The 14,680-nt window shown below is 43.2% G+C and overlaps 1 protein-coding gene across 3 annotated transcripts in view; it reads right to left on the bottom strand.

Annotated features, from left to right (window-relative positions):
• The window catches only part of TSNARE1 (t-SNARE domain containing 1), a 1,194,676-nt gene that overhangs the window by 860,759 nt on the left and 319,237 nt on the right, over nt 1-14,680 (bottom strand). For all 3 annotated transcript variants that reach the window (XM_078686668.1, XM_078686667.1, XM_078686669.1), the window contains one exon: nt 12,035-12,100. The gene's annotated coding sequence lies outside the window, so the exon portion shown is untranslated. The remainder of the gene's footprint in view (nt 1-12,034; nt 12,101-14,680) is intronic.

The raw sequence follows: 14,680 nt of genomic DNA, 5'->3' as shown, positions 1-14,680 counted from the left end.
AGTGGCATCAACCAGTTTCAGCACAGAATATTGAAAAGGCGCTAGATCTAAATCTATAGCCACGGCATGAAGGCTCTAAATATTGATCAGCTACTGTGAACACTCCTGAAGGGCACAAGTAGAAGTTAGTGATGTATTCCATAATAAAAAGAGGATGCTTCCTTAAGAGGCCTCCATACAATTCGCTTCTGATGGATACTTCTAACTGCAAATTACTCAAAAAATATGCCCAGTTGCCAGACTAGATACAGAGAATTCTTCCAGCAATGCTCCTACATGTAGGTGCGCTGTATGGCTCCACGGTGGCGTCATGCCACCCCATAAGTCACAGAGCAGTACCACATATAAGCCCCACCCATGAATGCCTGTGTCAATTTCTTACATTGTTCTGCTTCCACACCCTCAGCCGTTGAGTGCAGAACAAACTGCCTGAGACAGATTCCTAACTTAGAATCTATTTCCAATGTAAAGCAGAGCTAGGTAGAGTATCCTGCAAAAACGTGTTCTTATGATCGATACGACTAACCACAGAATCCTGATCATTATGATAGTTAAGATAGATACAATAGCAGTATGCCCAAAAGGAGGAGGGGCTGAAAAGGAGAGCAAAAAGTCCAATAGAACAGAGGGTGAAGTGGCCTTTCCACTTGAAACAAGGCAGTCATTTCCTCAACATATGCACCAAACCCACATAGAAACCTGGCAGATGTCTAGAACAGATAGCCCTCGTATCATAGGCATCATACGGATGTAAAAGCTCAGAGTTAGTTTATGGTCGAGTTGATGAAACTTTTCCTCCTCTATCGAGGAGTGAGGTAGGGGAAAAAATGCTGGCAGAGTAATTGATTGGCCAATGTGGAAGGGAGTCACCAGCTTTGGTTTAAAGGTCGCCCTGGTCCTCAATACCAGATTGTCTGGAAAGGAGGCGGTGTCAGGTGGTTGCACCGAGCGCATCAGAAATGTACTCACAGGACGTGCAGACATAACCTGAATGAGGAAGACAGTTTTCAGCGTGAAGAGTCATAAGGAACAGCTGTATATATCCACAAAGGGCTTCAAAGCGAAATGTCAAGACAAAGTTCAGCTCCTAATGAGGCAACACAAACGGTTTGAGGGAAAAACATGTGTCAAACATTTTATAAAACGTATCACTACTGGCAAATTAAAGATGGTTGGTCAGGCAAATAAAGAAATATCAAAGGGACAATGAATAATAATTCACTGTGCCCACTGCAAGACCTTGCTGGGTTAATGAAAGAACAAAGCAAAGAACATTGGAATGGTTGGCTTGTAAGGTGTCAGTGTGTTGAGAACCACACCCAACAACAATTTTTTCTAGCTCGCAGCATAATTCAACTTTGAGGAAGGGCTCCTTGCCTCTACGATGACATCAATCACTTTGGTTAGCAAGTCAAACACATTTGGCTTGGAGGTGTAGGCTGTGGAGACTGTGGTGCAGGACGCTGCCCTACTACTGAGAGTGATTGGTCAATCTATGATTGAATTTTTATGACCAACTTAATTGAATTAAGACCGGTTATTGAAACCATTTGTGTCACTTTCAATTTTGACAAAGTGGTAAATACTCTACAGTGAAAAAAGCTACATGGGAAATGGATTTTAAAGAAATATCGTTTTATATAAAGTTTTCATCATCAAGGGTACAGTTTTGTAAAAACAAATCAACAGTTGACAAATGGACAAGAAATTAATAAATTCTTCTTTAGATCCACTTGTGTTGTGTTCCACTCTATATAAATAAATGACAGCTTGTCTTGTTAAATATATAAAGATATCGCTGTCCAAAACAAATCTAAATCAAAAGATGTGGACAAGTAAGTCGACGTTTCAGCCTTATGTTTGTTAAGAATCCTTAAGGCTATCTTCAGGACCTTCAATCTTTTCAGGATTGTGACCCACTCTGTTTCCAGTCGTCGTCACCACCAATGTGATTCGTTTGGGACTGTGTGGGACCAATACTTTTAATTCACCTTCTTTTGGTGAAGAAAGGCTAAGCGAAGAGGAACGATCCAACACGCCCAATACACATCAACAGTAAATGTTTGATGTAAAGGAAAACTTCGTCCAAACTGGCGTAGTCTCGCGAGAATTCTCGCGAGACTACGCCACTTACTTACGTCGACTTACTTGTCCACATCTTTTGATTTAGATTTGTTTTGGACAGCGATATCTTTGTATATATTTAACAAGACAAGCTGTCATTTATTTATACAGAGTGGAACACAACACAAGTGGATCTAAAGAAGAATTTATTAATTTCTTGTCCATTTGTCAACTGTTGATTTGTTTTTACAAAACTGTATTCTTGATGATAAAAACTTTATATAAAACAATATTTCTTTAAAATCCATTTCCCGTGTAGCTTTTTTCTCTGTAGAGTATTTACCACTTTGTCAAAATTTAAAGTGACACAATTGGTTTCAATAACAGGTCTTAATTCAATTAAGTTGGTCATAAAAATTCAATCATAGATTGACCAATCACCTGCTACTTAGATATTATTAAACAAAACCCCTTGTCAGCACCTTATTATATTGAAATTGAAGCCCAAGCTCGCAAGGATATATTGGGTCACCCACCTTTATATAACTACTACTGAGAGAGCAGGTCCCCATGAAATAGAAACCTGATCGGAGGACAAATACTGAGGCTCAGGAGCTCTGGGTGACTCTTTCTCTTGGCCCCGTCCAGGCAATGAGAATGTCTTGCGCTTGATCTGCATTGATCTTTCTCAGATCCCAAAGCAGAAGAGACAGGAGTGGAAAAGTGTACAGGAGGCCATCCTTCCATTCCAGATAGAATCCATCTCCTAACCAGCATCGTGGAGGAAACTCCAATACCCGAATTGTTGATACTGCAGGTTCAATGGTGCCAAACAGATACAAGGCAGGGAATGCTCCACTGCTTAAAGACTAACTTCCCCACCTCAGGATGCAGACACCACACATAAACTGCAAGACAACGCCTGCTCAGTTAATCCACTCTGGCTTTCACGGAGCCTGCTTGGGGGTTGGCAATCAAGAAGATCTTTTGATGGCCCAGTCACCTCTAGAGGCACATGGCCTCCTGACATGGGATATAGGACCCACTCTGTTCTGCTTGTTGCCGTATCACATAGCAGTGGTGTTGCCCGTGAGGAACTGCACCTGCCTTCCTATAATGGATGGGGTACGAAGGGTCAGACTGATTATCCAAAGCTCCACAAGACAGTTGGCTCTCCACTGGAAACCAGCGGCATTTGGCCTCCACCTCTCTCAGATGCCACCGCAACCCAGCAGTGATGTGTCTGCCATCACCAAGAACTCTGGGTGGGAGCTGCCATAGGTCAAGTTGGTATCTACCAGCCACCGTTGCAGATTTCCGCTGCCTCCTTGAGGATCTGAAAGGAGTCAGAGAGGAAGCCCTAATGCTGGGTTTACTGCGACCTGAATTCAAATGCAAGGCCTGCATGTGTCACCTAGCATTCAGCATGAGCAGGATACTCAAGACCAGTAGGCCAAGAAGTGTCAGAGTTAGCCTCATCAAAACTCAAGTCTGTTCCTGAAACATCTGGACCATATCCTAAATATTCTGGACTCCCGCAGCGGAGGAAAAGCTTTGAACATCACAATGTCTAGATTCGCCAAAATCAATGGAATAATCTGTATGGGGCTCAGCTAGGACTCCTACTCATTGATGGTAAAGGGCGCCGATGTCAGGACATCTGCAGGAGGTGGTCTACAACTAACTGCAGCGAGCCAGCCTTGATCAACAAGTCTACAAGGTACGGGAATAAACGTACCCAAGACCTCAGAGTATGGGCAGCAACCATTAATAAAACTTCAACACTTTTACGAATACCTGAGGGTCAGAGTCCGGGCTGAATGGGAGCACAATACACCAAAACTGTTCCTGGCCTCCCTTGAACCGCAGACAACCCCTGTAGGACTGCAGGATGGGTATATGAAAATGGGTGCCTTGCAAGCTTAAGGACGCCATTCCATCCCCTGCATCCAAAGCAGACAGGAGCCAAGCCAGAAAGCATTTTTAATCTATCCTTTCTCAGAAAGGTGTTCAGTGGGAGGAAGTTAGAATAGTAGGTGTGGGGTCCCCATCCTTCGCAGAATGAGGAAATATCGCAAATAGCATCTTTGCCCTTTCTCCGAGTCTGGCACCCTTTCGATGGCATCTCTGAACAACAAAATGTTGACTTCCTGCTTCAGGATTGCAGAGTGCTGCTCAGAGTCGCTTCAGTGTGGGAGGAATGTGGGTTGGTGAGAAGAGAAAGCGTATAGCCCTTTTGAACAACATGTAGGACCCACCTTTCTGATGGGGCTGGAACTGGGTAGAAATGCCATGTTATGCATCCAGGGACTGCAAGATAAAGTGGCTTGGCAGTAGCAGGGCTGGAAGAATTTGAGGATTGCTGGAAGAATTCTCCAGATTCAGTCCAGCTCCTGGGGATATTGCAAAGGTGAGGAATCTGCGGCTAGTAGAGTACCCACCAGAAAAAGCTTTACGAAAGTTAAGTAACTTGTTCATTAGCATTAATGGGCTGTGGGGTGGAAATTATTCAGAAAGATGAAAGGTCATTAGTCCAGAAGTATACAAGGCTGATATCACTGGCTAGTAAGAATGAACTGCGTGCAGTCACCACACACTGGAATTCACACCGATGAAATAGTGATTCGTTTGGATATACAAGTCTTTCATCTGAATACATAATGAGGTACATATTATGCTGTCTAGAGCAGCAATACTCACATTAGATTAAGTTAATTGTGTCAGAGGTTCCAAGGCTGTATCCAGAATCGCATCCATGGAATGCGGAGATTGACCCAGCCAATCAGAAGGCTTAAAGATAATCAGCTTTTCTATTGATGCCCGCCTTCCATGCAAGCTCAGAAAACATGTAAGGCACGAACATGAAGCACACATGACCAGCTGAAATAGTTTAGTGTTGAGTATGGGGGTTGGCAGGGCTTTAAGTGGGGGGGCTGAGCCCCCCCCCCCCCCCCCCCAGTTTTTTGGGGGAGCATCGAAAGGGGGCTCTAGGGGGCTCTATTTTCGGACCTCAAAGGTCAACGGTAGGGTGAGCAGATGTCCTGGTTTTTGTTTGGTGTTACTAGTGTGGGTAACATGTCTTGATAGTGAAATACTGCCAATTTCGTTTTTCACTATTGAAAGGCTATCTTTGCCCATAGGATAACATGGGGAATGCTATGTGACATATTTACCTGCATATCTTCCCATAACGGCAAGATAGACATATGGAATCTGGTATCCCTGAACTCAGAATGTAATAACACATCCTTTAGTAAAGATGGTTTTTAAATTCTAAGTCTGGAAATAGCACTTTTAGAAGGTGGCTATTTTCCTGTTCAACCTTTCTGTGTGCCTCTGCCTGGTTTTGTATTGAATGTCTGGTTTGTGAGTGACAGGGGCTGGAGGGAGCTCCAGGAGGCTGGCTGAGTCAGCACAAGGCTGAATATAACCATCTGCATGTAGAGTGGTGGGAGGAGTAGCACCTGGGTCTCAATAGGACTGTGCCTGCCTGCCACAATGCTGGCTCCACCTCCTGTGGTGTGTCTTATGGCCCTGGCCCACACTCACAAAGGAAGAAGAGGTGCACTGGCAGAGTGCAGCCAGAACTGGTTTAGATTGGGTCCAGGACCCCTCACACAAGAAGAACAAAGACTATTGGGGTATAAAATTAGGACTGAAGCCCCAGTAAAAATAGATTAGGAAACTTTGTGATCAAGAAGGAATCCGTGCTGAGTGTCTGGGAGCTGACCTACAGTTGCTGTGATTGCTGAGGAAGGGACTGTCTGCTGTGTCCCCCTAACTTGAAGAGGAGCTGTGCTGTGTGCTTTGCCCCTCTGAAGCCTGCCTGTCTCCAGGGTCCTAAGAAGAGCTGGGAACTCAGGGATACAAAAGTTCTCCAGCACCCACCCGTCCAGCTGCTGTGTGGGTCTCTGCGCTGTGCCTTCGTGAAGCTGCCCCCCTGTGAAATCTGTCTTGGTGTGCTCATCAGCACACAGCTGGGGCGTAAGGTTGTGAGGCCTGCTCTGCCTCAAACGTGATCTGCCCCAGGATCGAGTCCCTCGCGCTGTGTGTGTGCAGATTAACGCACCGCTGAGGAACTTTGGAGCACCTGCTTGGCCCCCGAGCCCTGTGTGCACATTGACTCCACCGCCGTCGCTCGAGCCGTGTTGTGTGCCAGAGGCCGGGTTTGCCACTCTGAGAAGGAGCGTTGAAAACACCCTGCCAGTATTCACCACCACCGGCCCGGGATCATCATTTCCGAGCCGCGCTCGGATTGGTCACAGCAACGAGGATTTCGCCCAGCAACGCAGAGGTTCGTCAGGCGGAGCTACGTTGCGTCTGGAGAGGCGTGAGGCGTCCCCTAGCAACCGGGGTTCCCTCGCGCTCGTCATCGAGGAAAGGTGATGCCTGAACCTGAGGCCGAGGCGCATCCCACCGGCAAAAGCGGCTTCACCGGAGATCAGCGCGGACCGCAGAGCCCCCTTCACATCCTAAGGTAACCGGTAACCAGAGTTTGCAGAGGGGGAGAGATTATGATCACACGAGCTACCGGGGGGCCTGCCTTCTCTTTACAGTTTGCCCTGTTGCTACTTACGTGTCAGTGTCGTAACGAAACTTGAGGGGGTCCCCCTGCAAAGTACCTGGATGGGGCCCCCTCTGACCACACTCAGGAGCTTGGGGAGCCCCGCATCGTGAGGTTGCAGGGGGCCTTTGTTACACCACTGGAAGGAGATCCATATTCAAGACTTCTTCTGGACTTTAGCCCAATAGCTGCCCTCGCTTTACAGTTTATAATTCAGTTCACATCTGGTTGGCAGCCCTCACAGTTGCTCATTGTCGTCCTCTCGATTTCTTAGCTCACCATTCGCACCTCTCCTGCCATGCCCCTTTGTAGTGCTGCTTCTTGCCTACTTTGTTTGGCGGGTCTTACAAGTGTGTTTGCAGCAGTGCGCCGAGTCCTTCAGTAAGATTCCTGGCACGCCCCCTGGTCACTGTTGTACCACTCACTGCTGACACCAGTACGGCTTGTTTCATAAGGAATCTATTCCTTGTTATATGCCCAGTATTAACTGTACAGCACATGCCCTCAGTCCTACAGCCAGTCAGCTTTCCTCCATAACACCAAGACAGGGGATGCTGTCTCTTGAAACAGAGCTGTGCAAAGGAGGTGGGCTCCAGTTCCCCATTGCTCTTCTGCTCCCATTCCCTGGTTCTCTAAAGACGGAGGGATTCTCTTTCTCACCTGATTTCTGGGCATGTTGGCACTTTCCATCCTGTGCACCTGTTGGCAGCAAGAGATACTATCCAAGCTTTTAGACTTGTCAAAGATTTTGGTTGAAAGAAAACCCCTGAAGCATTAAAAAAGTTAGTAGTTTGCATGGAAACCCTGCCAGCAAGTAATGCGGATTGCAAGAGAGGTTTCAGCGCAATGAACTTAATTGCTAGTCCAACAAGGGCCTCTCTTCTTGTAGAGACCATTTCTTCACGCTTATGGGTAAAACTCAATGGTCCTCCATTTGAAACATTTGACGCAAAGCTGTATGTAAAGAGTTGGCTGGCAAAAGGTAGAAGGTCTGCTGAAGAAATTGTTGTGAGAAACCCAAGCAAAATATACACAGTGAATATCTTCAAGGGTTTTGGGAAATGCTGCAATAGATTTCTAAGTAATGTAAATCATTTTTACATGTTTTTTTTAAAGTGTTTGGTATTTTATGGCTTATACTTAATAAATGTAAATTTTTGCCTATTTTATTATCCTTTGCTGGATGCGACTTCAGGATTTTCTTAAGCACACAATGCTAGTTATCTTGATTTAGGCCACACCCCTTTAAGAGCACCCCCAGTTTTTTTTCCCCCACTTAAAGCCCTGGGAGTTGGGTAGACCGATGTCTCATGGCCCACATGCCGCCAGGTATTTGGCCCAAGCACATAATTGGAGGTTAAAGTACTACTCTGGGCAGAGGACACATTTATTGAAATGCTGAGACCTAGGCAGCAATCCGAACACCTCAATGCAGTCCATACCTACTAGTAAGGATAGTCAGCTAAAGTACTCATATATTGAAACACCTATTTACAGGCAGGACAGACAGACCTTGTGGGTGCATAATCGACTTTAGAAATGGTCAATAAAATAATTTGCCTGTTATAAGACCTGGGACTCAAAACCACAGGCCAGGAAGGGTAAATGTGTGTTAGGGACCAGGTGTGTGGAAATTAATGCTACATGAAAGGCGTGATCTCTGTGGGAATATGTAGACTTAAATTTGTGTAGTGAATCCTTACGGCCATTTAAAAATGGGGGTGTTAAATACCTTTTAAAAGCACACGTGATAATCCCACATGGGTCTATTAGGCTATATACTGTTTGCTGAGCACGAGACGGACACAGCACCTTGGACCTGCGTCACACTTGTACCAGGCTTATGGCACTTGGAGAGAAAACGGGCAAATGCATGACTCCGACGAACAGTAACACATTTCCGTTAACACAGATCCCTCGGCTCACCAAGTTGGATGCACATGGACATCTATTTTTAGATGTGTTTTGACTCTTGGGGATAGTTGGCCTACGTGGTGTCTGTACTCAAGGAGCCATCGCTTGCTCTTTTCTCTCGATTGATGTCACGGATTGACGGGACATATATATATTTTGAAAAAACTCAGAATTGTGTAGTCATGCTGTTTTGTAGACTGAAGCCATTTTGGTAAGTATTCTAGGCTCTGTTGCACTGCACTCGATTCGTTGAACTCAGAGAATCAGAAGACAATAAGCCCTTAAAAGTTTGCTTAGGTACTAAATAAACAAAATATTTTGCCACAAAATATGGCACATTAATTTTCAAGATGGCGAAAATAAACTAAGTGCAGGTTAATTAAATTTAAATTAAAAGGATATTAGGAATTGTTTCACAACAACTATTAACCATGCAGCAACTGGCATAATAAACACACATTGGCAAAGCCAATAGGTCTTGCCTAGGCAAGGGCGCATTTTTTCCCCCAAAATATGCTACAGACAACCATTTTAAACTAGAAAAAAGAAAAATGCAGCAATTCAAGAATGGTGTGCCTAAGTTGACAGAAAATAAACCAAAAATGCAAAGAATGATCCATCACAAGAAATAAATTCAAATAATAAAATGAAAACAGAGACCAGCACTCTAGCCCTAGCTCTGAAGTTGACTACTTTTTAGGTGGATACTTACCCGTGCACAAGCAATACGCTGTCACTCACAGACAGCCAATGGCTGAAGTGTGCTGACCGACTGCCCCATGCTACATGCTAAGGTGGGTAGAAACTAAAGGTGACCTGACATTTCAGCAGACAAATGAATGAAAAGGGCTGACCAAAAAAGCCTGTGTGGGCATATGTATGTTTTTGTTGGGGGAGGGGGGGTGAGGGTGACAGGGGGGGGTGGGGGGGGGCGACAACATGAATGTTAGAAATCTTAATCTATCTCCAGGTCTTACCTAAAAACTGGGATGCAGTTTAGCAACATTGAGAAACATGTACAACTCTCCAAAACCAGTCTATATCTAGAAGTGACATGAAAAACCAAGAAGCTATTCCAATTAACTTCGAGTGTGACACGGTTCAGTGGAATGTAAATAAAATGGCCTAGCTTCATTGGTGCACATTCAAGGTTGGCGTGTGTTCATTGTGCAAATGGCAGATGTCTATTAAGGTTAAATATTCAATATCATTTTATATTTCTACTGGAAGAAAGAATTTTCTATTGATGCTCTGTTAAGTGAAATCTTCATTCTTGTATACGAGTTTCATCTGACTTGACAAAGCACCAATTAAACCTAAGTTACCACCCCATCTTCATTCGATTGCACCTTGTGTCCAACTGAGAAAGCTTTGAAAGAACTCGTCTACAATCTTCAATATCAATAAGCCTCAGGGTTTAGTAGTTTCTAGAGAATTCACTGACACTTTTACTGCAGCAGAAAGAGGTCACTTCTGATGTTGGTCGTGCTCCATACAACAAACATGTCAAAGTACTATACTTTAATCTCAGTATTAATATTGTCTCTCCAACTTGATTACATGGGGTGACCTAGCCAAATTCCTTGATGTGACCAGTCCCCATTTCCATCATTGGTGAAAACTGGTAGCATATGCATATCACAATATACAGGTAGAGTTCCATAAAGCAACAAATGAGTCAATGACAAGTGGACCATTCATTATATCATTTTTATGAGAGCAGGATTAAAAAATTAATCACATGAAAGGAGTTGCGCAGTTAATCACGCAGGTGCAATTCACGATCTGATGGCTTTTTGCAGGCAATCTTCACGAGTTGTCTAATGTGCTGATCTCACAGGTCAGTTAAAAATCTGCCATGTTGTGATGAGGAACAGGGAAACTCGGCCTACTCAACAGTGCCATTGAACTCGATGATCCCGCTTCATAACTGAAGGGATAGTGGAGGCAAGTAGTGATAATGTTTTGGTGATCATATGAGCCATGTAAAAAACAGATCAAAGGAATTAGTGAGCTCATCTTGTTGGGTTATTAACTGAAGTAATGGACCAGTAAATATGCTAGAGCATGAAGACAATTACTGGGCTTTCATGTGGGGCAATTAAGATGACCACATTAGAGCAAGAATGAGCCGCTGTAATGGGGTCTTAATAGACTTGTAACAAGGTGCTCCTAAGGGGCAGTTGCAGAACAGATCACGGGGCAACGCGCTAAATGCACAAAACGAGCACAGAGGCAATTGAAAGAATTGCTGGCATGATGTGGTTTCTGCTCTCTCACTTGTCCATACTGTATTTCTTGTACATATCTTTCGACTAACAAAATGTCATTCTTTGTCCCACACTGACGGTAACGTTTTTGTATTACAGTTAGGTAAACTAAGTATGGTAAATAATGATTAACCAGTTCTCATCATGCCAACTTTTTAGCTTTCCAACATGTGTTCTCTTTTTAATCTCTAATCACTGGGATACAGACTTGTGTAAATATCAACATCTGCTAGAAATTGCTATGCCCTTAGCCCCACTGTAATTTAGCGGATGAATGTACAGAAAAGAACCATCCTTGCTGCAGGAAACTTAATTCTTAAGTACGGAGGAGAGCAACAAATCATTACCTACAAATTAAACATCTTGTGATTCTTCTTTTTGTGACCAGCATCTTTTTTTTGCAAACCGACCTACAAACTAATAAGTGTTCGCAAAACGCAAAACGCTGAATTGAAATTGACCAGAACAACATTCCTTATTATTATTATTATTATTATTATTAATTAGACAGGTCACAATTTGGGCCCCTCGACTATTGGGTACAGTCACAGGGATGTTGGCCAGCAAGTGTCAGGAGACTATGATCCCAGTGTTAAAAAATGTAACCCTTTTTGTTTTGTTTTTAAAGCGGCCACCCGATTTCCTTAAAGGAAACGGAAATACAAAAATTTTAAAATGATTTCTTCATTTTTTAACAACTTCACTGAGAGGTGGTAGGGATAGCACGAGCCTACTCCCCCTGATACTGCCACTATCAGCGGCAAGGGGAATAAGGGGTCCAAACTGGCCCCATTCCTTTGCGAATGAGTTACCACCCCAATTTGCTAGCACGCCCTTTCCAAATTGTGATTCGATATCATTTGCAAGCCCATTTTTTGGGGTCAGCAGTAAAACTTTACTGATTACTAAAATGGGTTTAGCACTTTCCAAATAACTTTTTTTGCACTTGGAAACACTCCAATTATGTGAACTGAAGTGTTTGAGATTGATAAAAGCTTTAGCTCAAAGCAGATTTCAGTGAAAAAACCTAGGCTTAACCCTGGTTGCTCTGCTTCAAGGGACAGACTTCCCTCATAAAAGGTGTACAAAAAGTTTTTTTTCTTCACCAAAATAACACTAAAGATAACAAATAAACACACAGAGAATTCCCAAACTAATTTAGTACAAAGCTACATTTAATGATGAAATATTATGATGACAAAAATCAATTACTCAGGTTCACCTGGTCAGTCGATGAATGAAGTCCCAACCTTAACAGCAGATGCTGGTCAAGCTTGCATTTGGAGTCCTGAATAAAACATAAAAATGGTATGTATTTTTTAAAATGCTAATCTGAGAGAACCCATGTAACAAAACACCAGTCTATAGGCTTTAAAAGTTATAATTAACACTCCCCCCTTAAGAGCACATTCACTTTAACATGTTTTCACAGTAAATATGTCAGACAACATCTTTTCACCATTATCAGCTCGGGCTTATTGTGTTGGCCATATGTTTTCTAGCAACACAAAGAGCCATAAAAGTTATCTTTTCAGTAGAAGCTCAAAACTACTGCCCAATTAAATGCTGTAGGGAGGTAGAACTTTTTAGAGCACTTCTTCTGTTGATCACAGACCGTCTAGACAGACCTAAAAAGAATGCTTCAATTATTGATAACATTTCAGGAAACCTTTCTGGGACATTAGTCCATGGATTTAAATATAAATAGGCATGCAGAAATTAACTTTCTATTCATTACCTGACTTGAAGCCTCGGACGTCATGATGCTCCTCCCCGCCGTTAACAATGGCAATTAATAGATTATACTCATGCATATTTAGAGGGTATTTTTCAAGTGCACTTGTTTAAGAAAAAGGCATTTAACAGAAAGCAGGATTCAAGGGGTTACGTTTGGGCATTATGGTACAAGAACACTGAAGAAACTGTGGTAAATAAGGATGCAGGGTAGCCAGTAGTATGGTACAAGAACACTGAAGAAACTGTGGTAAATAAGGATGCAGGGTAGCCAGTAGTATGGTACAATAACACTGAAGAAACTGTGGTAAATAAGGATGCAGGGTAGCCAGTAGTATGGTATAATAACACTGAAGAAACTGTGGTAAATAAGGATGCAGGGTAGCCAGTAGTATGGTACAAGAACACTGAAGAAACTGTGGTAAATAAGGATGCAGGGTAGCCAGTAGTATGGTATAATAACACTGAAGAAACTGTGGTAAATAAGGATGCAGGGTAGCCAGTAGTATGGTACAAGAACACTGAAGAAACTGTGGTAAATAAGGATGCAGGGTAGCCAGTAGTATGGTACAAGAACACTGAAGAAACTGTGGTAAATAAGGATGCAGGGTAGCCAGTAGTATGGTACAATAACACTGAAGAAACTGTGGTAAATAAGGATGCAGGGTAGCCAGTAGTATGGTATAATAACACTGAAGAAACTGTGGTAAATAAGGATGCAGGGTAGCCAGTAGTATGGTACAAGAACACTGAAGAAACTGTGGTAAATAAGGATGCAGGGTAGCCAGTAGTATGGTATAATGACACTGAAGAAACTGTGGTAAATAAGGATGCAGGGTAGCCAGTAGTATGGTATAATAACACTGAAGAAACTGTGGTAAATAAGGATGCAGGGTAGCCAGTAGTATGGTACAAGAACACTGAAGAAACTGTGGTAAATAAGGATGCAGGGTATCCAGTAGTATGGTGCAACAACACTGAAGAAACGGTGGTAAATAAAGATGCAGGGTAGCCAGTAGTATGGTACAATAACACTGAAGAAACTGTGGTAAATAAGGATGCAGGGTAGCCAGTAGTATGGTATAATAACACTGAAGAAACTGTGGTAAATAAGGATGCAGGGTAGCCAGTAGTATGGTACAAGAACACTGAAGAAAGTGTGGTAAATAAGGATGCAGGGTAGCCAGTAGTATGGTATAATAACACTGAAGAAACTGTGGTAAATAAGGATGCAGGGTAGCCAGTAGTATGGTACAAGAACACTGAAGAAACTGTGGTAAATAAGGATGCAGGGTAGCCAGTAGTATGGTACAAGAACACTGAAGAAACTGTGGTAAATAAGGATGCAGGGTAGCCAGTAGTATGGTACAATAACACTGAAGAAACTGTGGTAAATAAGGATGCAGGGTAGCCAGTAGTATGGTATAATAACACTGAAGAAACTGTGGTAAATAAGGATGCAGGGTAGCCAGTAGTATGGTATAATGACACTGAAGAAACTGTGGTAAATAAGGATGCAGGGTAGCCAGTAGTATGGTATAATAACACTGAAGAAACTGTGGTAAATAAGGATGCAGGGTAGCCAGTAGTATGGTACAAGAACACTGAAGAAACTGTGGTAAATAAGGATGCAGGGTATCCAGTAGTATGGTGCAACAACACTGAAGAAACGGTGGTAAATAAAGATGCAGGGTAGCCAGTAGTATGGTATAATAACACTGAAGAAACTGTGGTAAATAAGGATGCAGGGTAGCCAGTAGTATGGTACAAGAACACTGAAGAAACTGTGGTAAATAAGGATGCAGGGTATCCAGTAGTATGGTGCAACAACACTGAAGAAACTGTGGTAAATAAAGATGCAGGGTAGCCAGTAGTATGGATGAAACAGGATGACGTTTATTCACAAGGGAGGAGTCTCAGCTTACAGGTAAAGATGGAAGTAAGGAGTCCCGCCGGGAGCAGCATCCTTGCTGCTCAGCCCAGGTGCTCCGACTGACATTCAGTCGGCCTGGCACACATCTGTATTCTAATTACATCAGTCACTGGCTGAGCAGCAGGGGACATAACACTAAGGAGAGAATGCATGGCATAGACATGAAGACACCACACAAACCTCACAACCATTAGGAGAGTT

The sequence above is a fragment of the Lissotriton helveticus genome, chromosome 4_1, assembly GCF_964261635.1.
Source record: "Lissotriton helveticus chromosome 4_1, aLisHel1.1, whole genome shotgun sequence".
NCBI classification, from domain to species: domain Eukaryota; kingdom Metazoa; phylum Chordata; class Amphibia; order Caudata; family Salamandridae; genus Lissotriton; species Lissotriton helveticus.
The sequence above is the reverse complement of the archived record's forward strand: the minus strand, read 5'-3'. Positions and strand labels throughout refer to the sequence as shown.